Genomic DNA, 12,088 nt, shown 5'->3' on the forward strand with positions numbered 1-12,088 from the left:
GCGAGCTCATGAGCCTGAAATTTGCTTCCCTGAAAACAGAGACTCAGGGATATATATGGGACGGGGTCAACGTGGTCTGAAATGTGGAGAGAGGTGATTGGAGGTGAGGAGAGGTGAGGTAATGATGATCTGCACAAGCGTAGTCAGACTTCATGCCTCTTCATAGGACCCATGTTCACAAAATGGCGACATTGGCATGATGTGAGGGTAGAGTTTTTAGCCTCTTCAAGTTAAAAGGTCACCTGTCGGACATCTCCGTGGGCCCAGTTGATGAGTTGGTGGTCTCAACTGGCCTGAAGTGGACAAGGAGTTCTAATTCCTGAAAAACAGCTCACACACGCATTACCATGGTGATGCAGGCACCAGGAAGATGTTACCTATAGGAGCCTAGCGGGAGTCCGCATATTGCCTAAACAGCACAATTAACAATGAGTGGGTTAAACAGCTAAAAGCTATAATCAGTAATTGCAAAAGGGAAAAAAACTTTTGTTCCTAGCTACTTAATCATCAGTGGCTCACTTTCTGCCAGTTTCACCATCAAGTGATATAAATTTTTTGAGAATCAGAGAAAATTAGTTATCCTTTAAAAAAAATTTTTAGTCTTTAAAATTGTTCTTTTAGAAGTTTTTAATGTAAGAAACCTATACCTTAAGAATATTTTAACGATTGCTTATGAGAAACCCTTTGGAGTTCTGGTAATGTAGACTAGGCATTTGTGTGCAAAGCATTTGATTCTGCCTGTCACTGAAGAGCTGCAAAGGATAATTCATTTGGGGAGTTCTACTTTGGGTTCATGTGATCATTGAGCGATTCATGTTTTCAAACGTGGTGACCAGACTATTTCATTTTATATCAAATTGTGATTTTCAATATTCATGTTGATCCCAAGATTATTTTTCTTTCAAAGTATATTTCAGATAATTATTTTTTAGCAAATAAGATTTTAATCAATTAGAAAACACATAGATTGTGATTAAAGCTTGAAATGTGAAAGTCCAATGCCATATTATTAATTATTCTTTCCTTTGAATAGCCAAAGTTAAGCTACGTCAGAAAGATAATGGCAGTGATACTAAAATCTCTTGGAAATCTTTCACCTGAATTGTAGATAAATGAAACTTAGATTTCCTGTCATTAGGAAACGACATGTAGGAATGGAGCTTGAGGGTAGAGGGGACCATCGGTGAGAAAGGCAGATGGAAAGGAGCTCTTAAGTATAATCTTAGTTGATAACCTCTCTTGTCTTAGTAAGGACTGTCAGTTACTGATGACTTGCCTTTACTTGGGACTTTTTCTCTAACTCGTGACTTTTTTCACTTTTATTTTAACTTTCCTCGTCTCTAGTTTATATATTTTGGCAAATCACATGATTGTGTCTTCTTTCCTATAGTCCTCACAAGTCATGGACTCATATACAATGTTCGAACCTCAATTGAGCAGAATAGAAAACTGCAGCTTCACACCACCATCTTTGTCAGCAGAATTAGCTTCTAACAGAGATATTACAAGACAAAATTTTATTCCCAGAATAGTGCCTAGTCCTCAGAAAGTTGCATATGAAAAAAGCAGAATGAACAGGTACCTTTCTTTTTTTAAATAAAAGTCTTTATTGAGTTAGATAGGTTACAATCTTGTGAAATTTCATTTGTACATTATTGTTTGTCAGTTGTGTTGTAGGTGCACCCCTTCACCCTTTGTGCCCACCCCCCACCCCATCTTTCCCCTGGTAGCCACTAATCTGTTCTCTTTGTCTACATTTTTAAATTCCTCATATGAGTGGAGTCATACAGAAATTGTCCTCCTCTATCTGGCTTATTTCACTTAACATAATTCCCTCAAGGTCCATCCATGTTGTTGCAAATGGGACGATTTTGTTCTTTTCTATGGCTGAGTAGTATTCCATTGTATATATATATACCACATCTTCTTTATCCAGTCATCTGTTGGTGGGCACTTAGGTTGCTTCCATGTCTTGGCTATTGTGAATAATGCTGCAATGAACATTGGGGTGCATAGGACTTTGGAATTGCTGACTTCAAGCTCTTTGGATAGATACCCAGTAGTGGGATGGCTGGATCGTATGGTAGTTCTATTTTTAATTTTTTGAGGAATCTCCATACTGTTTTCCATAGTGGCTGCACCAGTTTGCATTCCCACCAGCAGTGTATGAGGGTTCCTTTTTCTCCACAACCTCTCCAACATTTGTTACTATTTGTTTTAGTTATTTGTGTCATTCTAATGGGTGTAAGGTGATAGCTTAGTGTAGTTTTGATTTGCATTTCCCTGATGATCAGCGATGATGAACTTCTTTTCATGTGCCTATTTGGCCATCCGTATATCTTCTTTGGAGAAATGTCTGTTCATGTCTCCTGCCCATTTTTTGATCGAGTTGTTTGATTTTTTTTGTTGTTGAGTTGTGTGAGTTCTTTATATATTATGGATATTAAGCCTTTGTCAGATATACGACTTGCAAATATTTTTTCCCAGTTAGTGGGTTGGTTGTTTGTGAACAGGTCCCTTTCAATCACTAGTTCTTAGCATTTTATATTTTTGTGATATGCTCTTTTTTTCTTTTTATAGATTGAAAAAATATTAGTTGTGGCTTGCTACAGATATAGCCAAATTAGGAGAGAAATTAAGTATAATAATTCTTCTTAGGTCAAAAACTTAATTCTCTGGGCTGTAGAAGATTATGAATCCCAAAACTGGAATGTTCTTTAAAAGTCTTTGAAATCACCATCTTTTTATAAAATTATTGATAGTAAAATTGACCATAGTTCAATGTGTTATGTAATACTTGATTGTAATCACAGTAAAGGAGTAGTTGGTGATGTCATGATGGCCCAGTATACATGATATGGAAAGGATCCTGTGAATAGCAGTACATAATCTTAGTGATGTCATAGTAATCTGTTAAAGTATAAGTTGTGATGGCTTGATTCTGTCTATGATTTGAAAGATAGCTGGTTATATGCACTTCCATCCAAGACTATGCACATATGTGTATATAGATAGAGATATTTAGTGCTAAAACATTCAATCGTTGTAGTCTCTAAAGTTAAAATTATAAAAACATCCAAATTTTTGAAGTTTGAAATATATGTGCCATAGAACATACCAAGAAATGATCTTTTACTAAGTTTACATAGAGTTAAAAAATATAAAATTATTAAAGGTTACTATACTAATATATAATGGTAGTGAGTAAAATGGTTATGTAAACACTCTGTCTTGTTAACAAGGTTAACAAGAATATTTAGTTTTGAATCTCTCCCATTTTTAGCATGAGGTGGTTTTATGTCATATTTGTGTATTATTTCTAAATTAATTTATAATTAGCAAATTTATAATTTATAAATTATAGTTATATATTACAGTATTATAGTTATATACAATATGTAATGATATTCAATTTTATTGAAGTATGTTTTCTGCTTTTCAGAGAAGGGAAAATGAAGTATTGTGCTAGGCTTATTAATTTAAGGACCCAATAATTTTTTGTTGTTGCTTTGGTGAGGAAGATTGGCCCTGAGCCAACATCTGTTGCCAGTCTTCCTCTTTTTGTTTGAGGAATATTGTTGCTGAGCTAACACCTGTGGCCCTCTTCCTCCATTTTGTATATGGGTTGCTGCCACAGCATGGTTTGTTGAGTGGTATGTAGGTCTGTGCCCAGGATCTGAACCAGTGAACCCTGGGCCGCCGAAGCATAGTGTGGGAACTTAACCACTATGCCACTGGGCTGGCCCCCCAATAATTTTCGAGTGATGCAATGAAAAACATTCAGTTACCCGTTCCATTTGTATTTTATAAGACTAAAACTTGCATCCTACATCAGCTTTAACTCATCCTTGCTTTGTTAAATAGTTTATAGGATAGAGAATGAGACCCTGTGTAATCTACACTTGAATAATCTTCTACTTAGAGACTGCAGGTTAGTGATTATCTCCAAAGGGGTAAATAATGTTGTACTTCATATGGCAGAAGAGAGAAAAGAGAAGCTAACGTCCCTGGTAAGGTGTGGTGTCACATTGTGAAGTATTAGGGAATTTATTTATTTGGATATATATTTGGAGAGATTTCAGGAAAATTAAAATGAGACTATAAATTACATAAGAAAATGAGTTGAAAAACAGGTTAGAATAAAAAGTGGTCTGGGGCTTACTAGTCCCTGGAGAAGTAGTATTGAGCCAATATATAATATTCTCTTCTGTTTTGATTTGTTTGTGTGTTTCTCGCTTCAAGGGATGACATTGTCCCTGCACCATTGACACTGTCTCTCTGAGGCTGAGATGAGATGTGTTATCAGACTTTATTTTCAGCTTTTGTTGATTTTAGACCTCTTTTTTAAAAAAAGACTTTTAGTATCTCTTTTTGCCTGCACGTCTTTTTTTTTCTGACTCTTTCTGTCATTGCTTGTCTTTGGACGTCTCGTTTCTGTGTTTCATGGCTTATACATAAAATATACTACAGATATGAATTATTATTGCTGGATAGATTAGTGTTGGGCCATTATAATATCTTTATATGGCACCTTCCTCATTAACAAATGGGTTATCACATCTGCTTTTCACAAGAGTCTTTCCCTACTTTCCCCGTTTTGCACTCAGTGGTAGCGATATTCAGAAAGATTAAAGTAGCAGAGGCTGGCCCTGTGGCCGAGTGGTTAAGTTCATGCACTCCACTACGGCGGCCCAGGGTTTTGCCGGTTCGAATCCTGGACGTGGACATGGCACAGCTCGTCAGGCCATGCTAAGTCGGTGTTCCACATGCCACAACTAGAAGGACCCACAACTAAAAATACACAACTATGTACCGGGAGGTTTTGGGGAGAAAGAAGAAAGATAAAATATTTTTTTAAAAAAAAGATTAAAGTAGCAGTCTAAAATTACTTAGTAAATGGAGGAACTGAGATAAGTACAGTTGTTTCCTTGGGAGAAATCATTATTTTCTGTCAGCGATATTTAACTTTTATTTACTCAAGATCTTGGTGTTCCGGGTCTTTTTTTTTTAATCTTTTTTTACCTCTGAGAAAATGGTTAGCTCACCATAGATCAACCCTGTTATTTTAGCAGTCATTCAAATACTGACACTGCTTTCATTATTAGAACAGTATTTATTTTGTTTTCAATAAGGACACTCTTTTAGACTAAAAAGTACATTTTTAAACTATAGATGTCTACTTAAATGAGGTTTTACGGTAAATTATTTAAATTGTATATATGTACATTTACCCTTTTGGCAGGTTCTTCCTTTTTTTTTTTTAGCTCAGTAATGTTAATTATTCTAATTCAGTGATTTCCAAATTAAACAAAAATCAAGATGCTTTCAGTCCATCATATAAAACAGCACAATTTGGAACATTATTTGAAAGATTAAACAGGTAAGCAAAGATGTTGAAGGAAATAAAGAACCTGTAGCATGCTTTCTTTGAGTTATTAATTTGATTTTACTGGACAGAAGTATTTTTAGTTAGAAACGTAAACAGACCTAAGTAAAACTTCTAAGGAAAAAAAAACACTGTAAGTAAAATGTAGCATTTAATTAAAGTAGTTATAAGTAACGATTTTCTGATGTACATATCTACCTTTCATTTATTTATTTTAAAAAATATTTTGGGCCAAGGTGTTTTGCATCTGTTTTATAATCCCTGTTTTATGAATTACTACTTTCTTTTTCTTTATCATAAACATAATAATTTTTTTTCATATTTATGGTAGTTGATCAGTGCCCCATTTTTATTTTCTAGGTGTCCGTATTTAAAATCTGGTTCGTTGTTTTAAAAGACGTTAAACTTGTAAAACCAGTTTGAATCACTCTTGGTAATCATAGTGAGAAACTTTGACTCTGTAATTCTGTCTCAGTCTTCCTCATTTCAGTAAATGGCACCACTATTCACTCACTTGCTTAAGCTAAAAAAAAGTTGTACCTGATTCCTTCCTTTCCTTCAGCTCCCAATATCTGTTTCACAAAGTATTGTCAATTCTGTATTCTAATAAACTTTAAAGTTATCTACTCATGTCTACATCTCTACAGGTTCCATTTCAGTCTAAGCCACCACTGCCTCTTGCCTAGAATTCTAATAGCCATATAACAGTTCTTTTTGTTTCCTCTTTGTCCTTAGGTCTATTTTTTTTCACACTTTATTAATGTATAATCAACATACCATAAACTGAACTTATCTAAAATGTGCACTTTGGTAAGTTGTGACATATGTCAAAAATAATGACCATTCATCATCCCCAGTAGTTTCTTTGGGCACCTTTGTAATCCCTTCCTCTGGCTACTTTACATCCCTTACTCCCATCCCAAGGCAACTGCTGATCTGCTTTCTATCACTGTTGATTAGTTTGTATTTTCTAGAATTTTATATAAATTGCATTAATACAGTATGTTTTCCTTGTTTTGGTCTAGCTTCTTTGACCTAGCATAATTTGAGATTCATCTATGTCGTTGGTTGTGTATATCAATGGTTCATTCCTTTTTATTTCTGAGTAGTATTCCATTGTATGGCCATAGCACAGTTTATTCATCTGTTGATGACCATTTGGCTTTTTTCTCCAAGTTTTGGCTATTCCAAATAAAGCTGCTATGAAAGTTCATATAGAAGTCTTTGTTTAGACATATGCTTTCATTTCTCTTGGGGAAATATCTATGAGTGGAATGGCTGGGTCCTATGGTAGGTATATGATTAAATTTTTAAGAAACTGACAAACTGTTTTCTAAAGTGATTTGTACCATTTTACATCGCATCAGCAGTGTATGAAAGTTCCAGTTGCAGCATACCTTTGACAACACTTGGTAAAATCAGTCTTTTAAAGTATATGCCATTCTAGTCAATATGTAATAGTATCTTACTTTGGTTTTAATTTTGCATTTCCCTAATGACTAATGATGTTGGCATCTTTTCATGTGCTTATCAGCCATTTGTGTATCTTTGGTGAAATGCTTACCTTTTTCCTTTCCTTAGTGGTGTCTTTTTGAAGTAAAAAAGGTTTTAATTTTGATGAAATACAGTTTATTAATTTTTTCATTTAGAAATTTTTTGTGTGTTGTCATAGCTAACAAGTCTTTGACTAAGCCAGGGCCATGAAGATTTTTTCCTATGTTTTTTTCTGTCTTGTAGTTTTAGATCTTACATTTAGGTCTATGATCTGTTTTGAGTTAACTCTTATGTATTGTGTGAGGTAAGGGTCTAAATTCACCATTTGCATTTGTGGAAAGGAAAGAATATCTTTTCCCCACTGAATTGCTTTGGCACCTTTGTTGAAAATCGATTGACCAAAAATGTAAGTTGTTTTTCTTTTCCCCCAGGAATCTCAGTTCTGTTCCATCGGTTAATTATGTCTATCTTTATGTCAGCGCCACACTGCCCTGATTACTATAGCTTTACTGTATGTTTTGAAATTGAGAACTGTATTAGTCTTCCAGTTTGTTGTTCTTTTTTGAAAATGTTTTGGCTTTTCTTAGTCCTTTGCATTTCCATATAAATTTTAGCATCAACTTGTCAGTTTCTGGAAATAAAAATAGCCTACTTGGATTTTGATAGGGATTGTATTGAATCTGTAGATCAATTTGGGGAAAATTGCCATCTTAACAATAGTGATTTTTCCAATCCATGAACATGAAATGTTTCTCCTATTCATTTTTTTTTTTGAATGTCGTAACAGCTTTATTCATAGTAGTCCCAAATTTGAACTAACCTGGATGTCCATTAAGAATAGAATATTATGGGGCTGGCCTGGTGGCATAGTGGTTAAGTTTGCATGCTCCACTTCGGTGGCCTAGGGTTTGCAAGTTTGGATCCCAGGTGCAGACCTAGCACCACTTGTCAAGCCGCACTGTGGTGGCATCCCACATAAAATAGAGGAAGATTGACATAGAGGTTAGCTCAGTGACAATCTTCCTCAAGCAAAAAGAGGAAGATAGGCAACAGATGTTAGCTCAGGGCCAGTCTCCCTCACACACACACACAAAAGAATAGAATATTATATAATACTCATGCAGTGAAATAATACACAGAAATGAAAAAAAATAAACTGCTGATACATGCAGTAACAAGCATCTCCATGGAAGAATCTCAACACAAAAAGAGGACCATTGTGTAATTCCATTTATGTGGAGTTCAGAACCTGGCTGAATTAATGAATGGTGATAGCACTCAGAATGGTGGTTACTGTTGGGAGGTGTGGACTTGGAGGGGCATGAGAGAACCTTCCAGTGTGTTTGAAGAGTTTTATTTTTCCAGATGTATTGAGATATAATTGACAAATAAAAATTGTATATATTTAAGATGTTCAAGATGATGATTTGCTATACATATACATTGTGAAATGATTACCACAGTCAAGCTAATTAACGCATTCATCACCTCAAATAGTTACCATTTTTGGGTATGTGATCAGACCACTTAAGATCTGTTCTATTAACAAATATGCAATTTACAAGTATACAATATAGTATTATTAACTATAGTCATCATCTTGTACATTAGATCCCCATAACTTACTCATCTTATAACTGGAAGTTTGTACCCTTTGACTAATATCTCATTTCCCCTACTCCCCAGCATCTGGCAGCCACCATTCTATTCTCTGCTTCGAGTGTGACGTTTTAGATTCCATGTATGGGTGAAATCATATAGTATTTGTCTTTCTGTGTCTGACTTATTTCACTTAGCATAATGTTCTCCCTCTTCATCTATGTTGTCACAAATGGCAAGATTTCCTTTTTTATGGCTGAACCATATTACATTGTGTTTGATCTTCTTTAATTTCTCTGAGTAATGTATTTTTTTTTTTAAAGATTGGTACCTGAGCTAACAACTGTTGCCAATCCTTTTTTTTTTGTCCTACTTTTTCTCCGCAAATCCCCCCAGTACACAGCTATATATTCTAGTTGTGGGTCCTTCTACTTGTAGCATGTGGGATACTGCCTCACTGTGGCCTGATGAGTGGTGCCATGTCCGCGTCCAGGATCCGAACCGGCAAAACCTTGGGCCGCTGAAGTGGAGCATGTGAACTTAACCACTTGGCCACTGGGCTGGCCCCTCAGTAATGTATTGTAGTTTTCAATATATAAGCAGTGTGCTGCTTTTGTTAAATTTATTTCTAAGTATCTTATTCTTTTTATGCTGTTGTGAATTGAATTATTTTCTTAATTTCATTTTTGGATTGTTCATTGCTAGTGTATAGAAATACAATTAATTTTTGTATATTGATCTTGTATCCTTCAACTTTGCTGAGATCATTATTAGTTCTAGTAGTATTTTTGTGGATTCTTTAGGAGTTTCACCATACTGGATTATGTTGTCTATAAATAAAGGTGTTTTTATCTCTCCTTTTTCAATCTGGTTGCCTTTTACTTGTTTTTCTTGCCTGAGTGACTACAACCTCTAGTACAGTGTTGAATAGCAGTGACAAGAGTGGACATGCTTGCATTTTTCCCACTCTTAGGGAAAAAGCATTTAGCCTTCACTATTAACTATGATATTAGCTGTAGGTTTTTTTGTAGGTGCCCTTTATCAGGTTGAGGAAAGTCCCTTCTATTCCTAGTTCATTGAACGTTTTTACCATGGATTTTGTCAAATGCTCTTTCTGTGTCCCTTGAGATTATCATCTAGTTTTTTCCTTTATTCTATTAACATGTAATATATTACCGTATTTTGAAGTATTAAACTACCTTGCACTCCTGGGTTAAAAGCTGCTTGGTCATTATATATAAACCTCTTCATGTAATGCTGGATTTGGTTTGCTAATATTTTGTTTATGATTTTTGCATCCATATTCATTAGGAAAATTGGTCTGAATTTTTCTTTTCTTCTTATGTTTTTTGTCTGGCTTTCATATCAGAATAATACTGGCCTCATATAATAAAGTGTAAAGTGTTTGCTCTATTTAATAGAAGAATTTGTGGATTCTTTAGATGTTTTTGCATCAGGGCTATTCTTAGTGGGAAGGCTTTTTACTAATTTTTTTTACTTGTGTAAAGATCTATTCAGATTTTCTAATTTCTTCTTGAATCAGTTGTAGTAATATGTGTTTTTCTAGGAATTAATCCGCTTCATCTAAGTTGTATGATTTGTTAGCATAAGGTGATTTATAGTATTCCCTTGAAATCCTTTCAGTTTCTGTCAGGTTGGTGTTGATGTCCCTTTTTGAGTTCTACGTCTGTGTCTTTTCTCCTTTTTTTCTTGGTCAGTGTAGCTGAAGATTTGCTAATTTTATTGGTCTTTTTAAAGAACTAAGTTTAGGGTTTTATCAGTTTTCTCTATTTTTCTGTTTTTCATTCCATTGATCTCTGCCCTAATGTTTATGATTTCCTTTTTCTGCTTGCTTTTGGCTTAGTTTGCCTGTCTTTTTTTAGTTTCTTAAAGTGCAAGCTTAACTTACTGATTTGATATATTTCTTCTCTCCTAATACAGGCATTAAAAGGTATAAATTTCCCTCTAAGCAGTGCTTAGAGGCCAACCAATGATTAGTTGGAGGTTGTGTTTAAGTACCTTCAGCTAACAAGGCTTCCCCCCTTGCACAAGACCTTACACTCAGCCAGGGATGAGTAGATACCTGTAGCTCTTTCTGGTCTCTCCTGAGTCTGCACTCAGCCTTACACATGTATGCAACCTTCCAGACCACCAGGAGGGTCTGGGAGTTTATCAAAGCCTCTTGTACCTTTTTGTTTTCTGGATCTCTCTATGAAATTTCTGGATGGTTTTTGCTTGCTCCAAATATCTCAGCCTCAGGCAGCTGCAATTTTGGGCTTCTTTGATAGTTTGCCACCAAGACAATGATTATTTTTGACAAATTCCCTGGGCATGAGTCTCCCACCTTCCCGACCCTCTCCAGACAAGCTCAGCCTTGGTAGGCTACCAGCCATGGAGTTGGGGGTGGAGGGATGGTGGCAGCCTAAGGCTAAAACTCCACAGGCTCCCACTGGTTCTACTAAGGTTGAGTAGTTTTTCTTGAAGTACTGCTTCACAGTTTATTGGATGCCATTGGTCACTCCCCATATTTGAAATGATTTTTTTGGTGAGTGTTATCTGGTTCTGTTACTGCTTTTAGGGGACAAGATTTGCCAGGTTTCTCAGTCTCTCATTCCAGAAGTCTGGCCCCACAATTGATTAATTTTGAATGTTAAACCACCCTTGTATTCCTGAGATAAACCCTACTTGGTCACAATGTGCTAACCTTGTTATGCATTCATTGGATTTGATTTGCCAAAATTTTGTTAGGGATTTTTACATTAGTCTTCATGAGGGAGATTACTTTCTAGTAATATCTTGTAATATCTTAGTCTGGTTTTGATATCAGCCTAATGTTGGTGTCATAGAATGAGTTGAGAAGTATTCCCTCCTGTGTAATTTTCTGAAAGAGTTTGTGTAGGATTGGTACATTTCTTCCTTAAATGTCTGGTAGAGTTCATCAGTGAAGTCAGTTGGTACGAAGTTCTTTTTGTGGGAAGGTTTTTTTTTTACTATAATTTCCACTTTTTACTAGATAGAAGGCTAGTTGGATTATTATTTTTTTAGTGAGCTTTGGTAGTTTGTGTCATACAAAAAATGTATCCATTTTATCTATGTTGTAAAATTTATTGACTTAAAGTTATTCATAATATCTCCTTATTATGCGTATGAAATCTTTAACTTCTGTAGTGATGTCTTTTCTCCCATTACTAATATGGGTAAGTTGTTTCTTCTTCCCTTTTTCCCAGTGATTATTCTGATTAGAGACTTGCCAATTTTATTTATTTTCTCAAAGAATCATCTTTCAGTTTCACGTATTTCTTACTTTTGTTTTTATTTCATTGAATTCTGCTCTTATCTTTATTTCCTTTTGTCTGTTTACTTTGGATTTAATTTACTCCTTTTTTCCTGATTTCTTAAGGTGAAAGCTGAGGTCATTGACTTGAGACTATTTTTCTTTTCTAATGCACGTGTTTAGTGCTGTAAATTTTCCATAACTGCTGCTTTGCTGCATCCTACAAATTTTGATATGTTTTGTTTTATTTTCATTCAGTTAAAAAACTTTCTAATTTTCCTTTTGATTTCTTCTTCACTCCATGAGATATTTAGAAATTTGTTATTTGGTTCCTA

The 12,088-nt window shown here is 35.1% G+C and overlaps 1 pseudogene; it reads left to right on the forward strand.

The window, feature by feature from the left end:
- The window catches only part of LOC123276151 (regulator of DNA class I crossover intermediates 1-like), a 60,895-nt pseudogene that overhangs the window by 20,219 nt on the left and 28,588 nt on the right, over positions 1-12,088 (forward strand).

Source organism: Equus asinus, chromosome 3 (assembly GCF_041296235.1).
Source record: "Equus asinus isolate D_3611 breed Donkey chromosome 3, EquAss-T2T_v2, whole genome shotgun sequence".
Classification (NCBI taxonomy): Eukaryota; Metazoa; Chordata; class Mammalia; order Perissodactyla; family Equidae; genus Equus; species Equus asinus.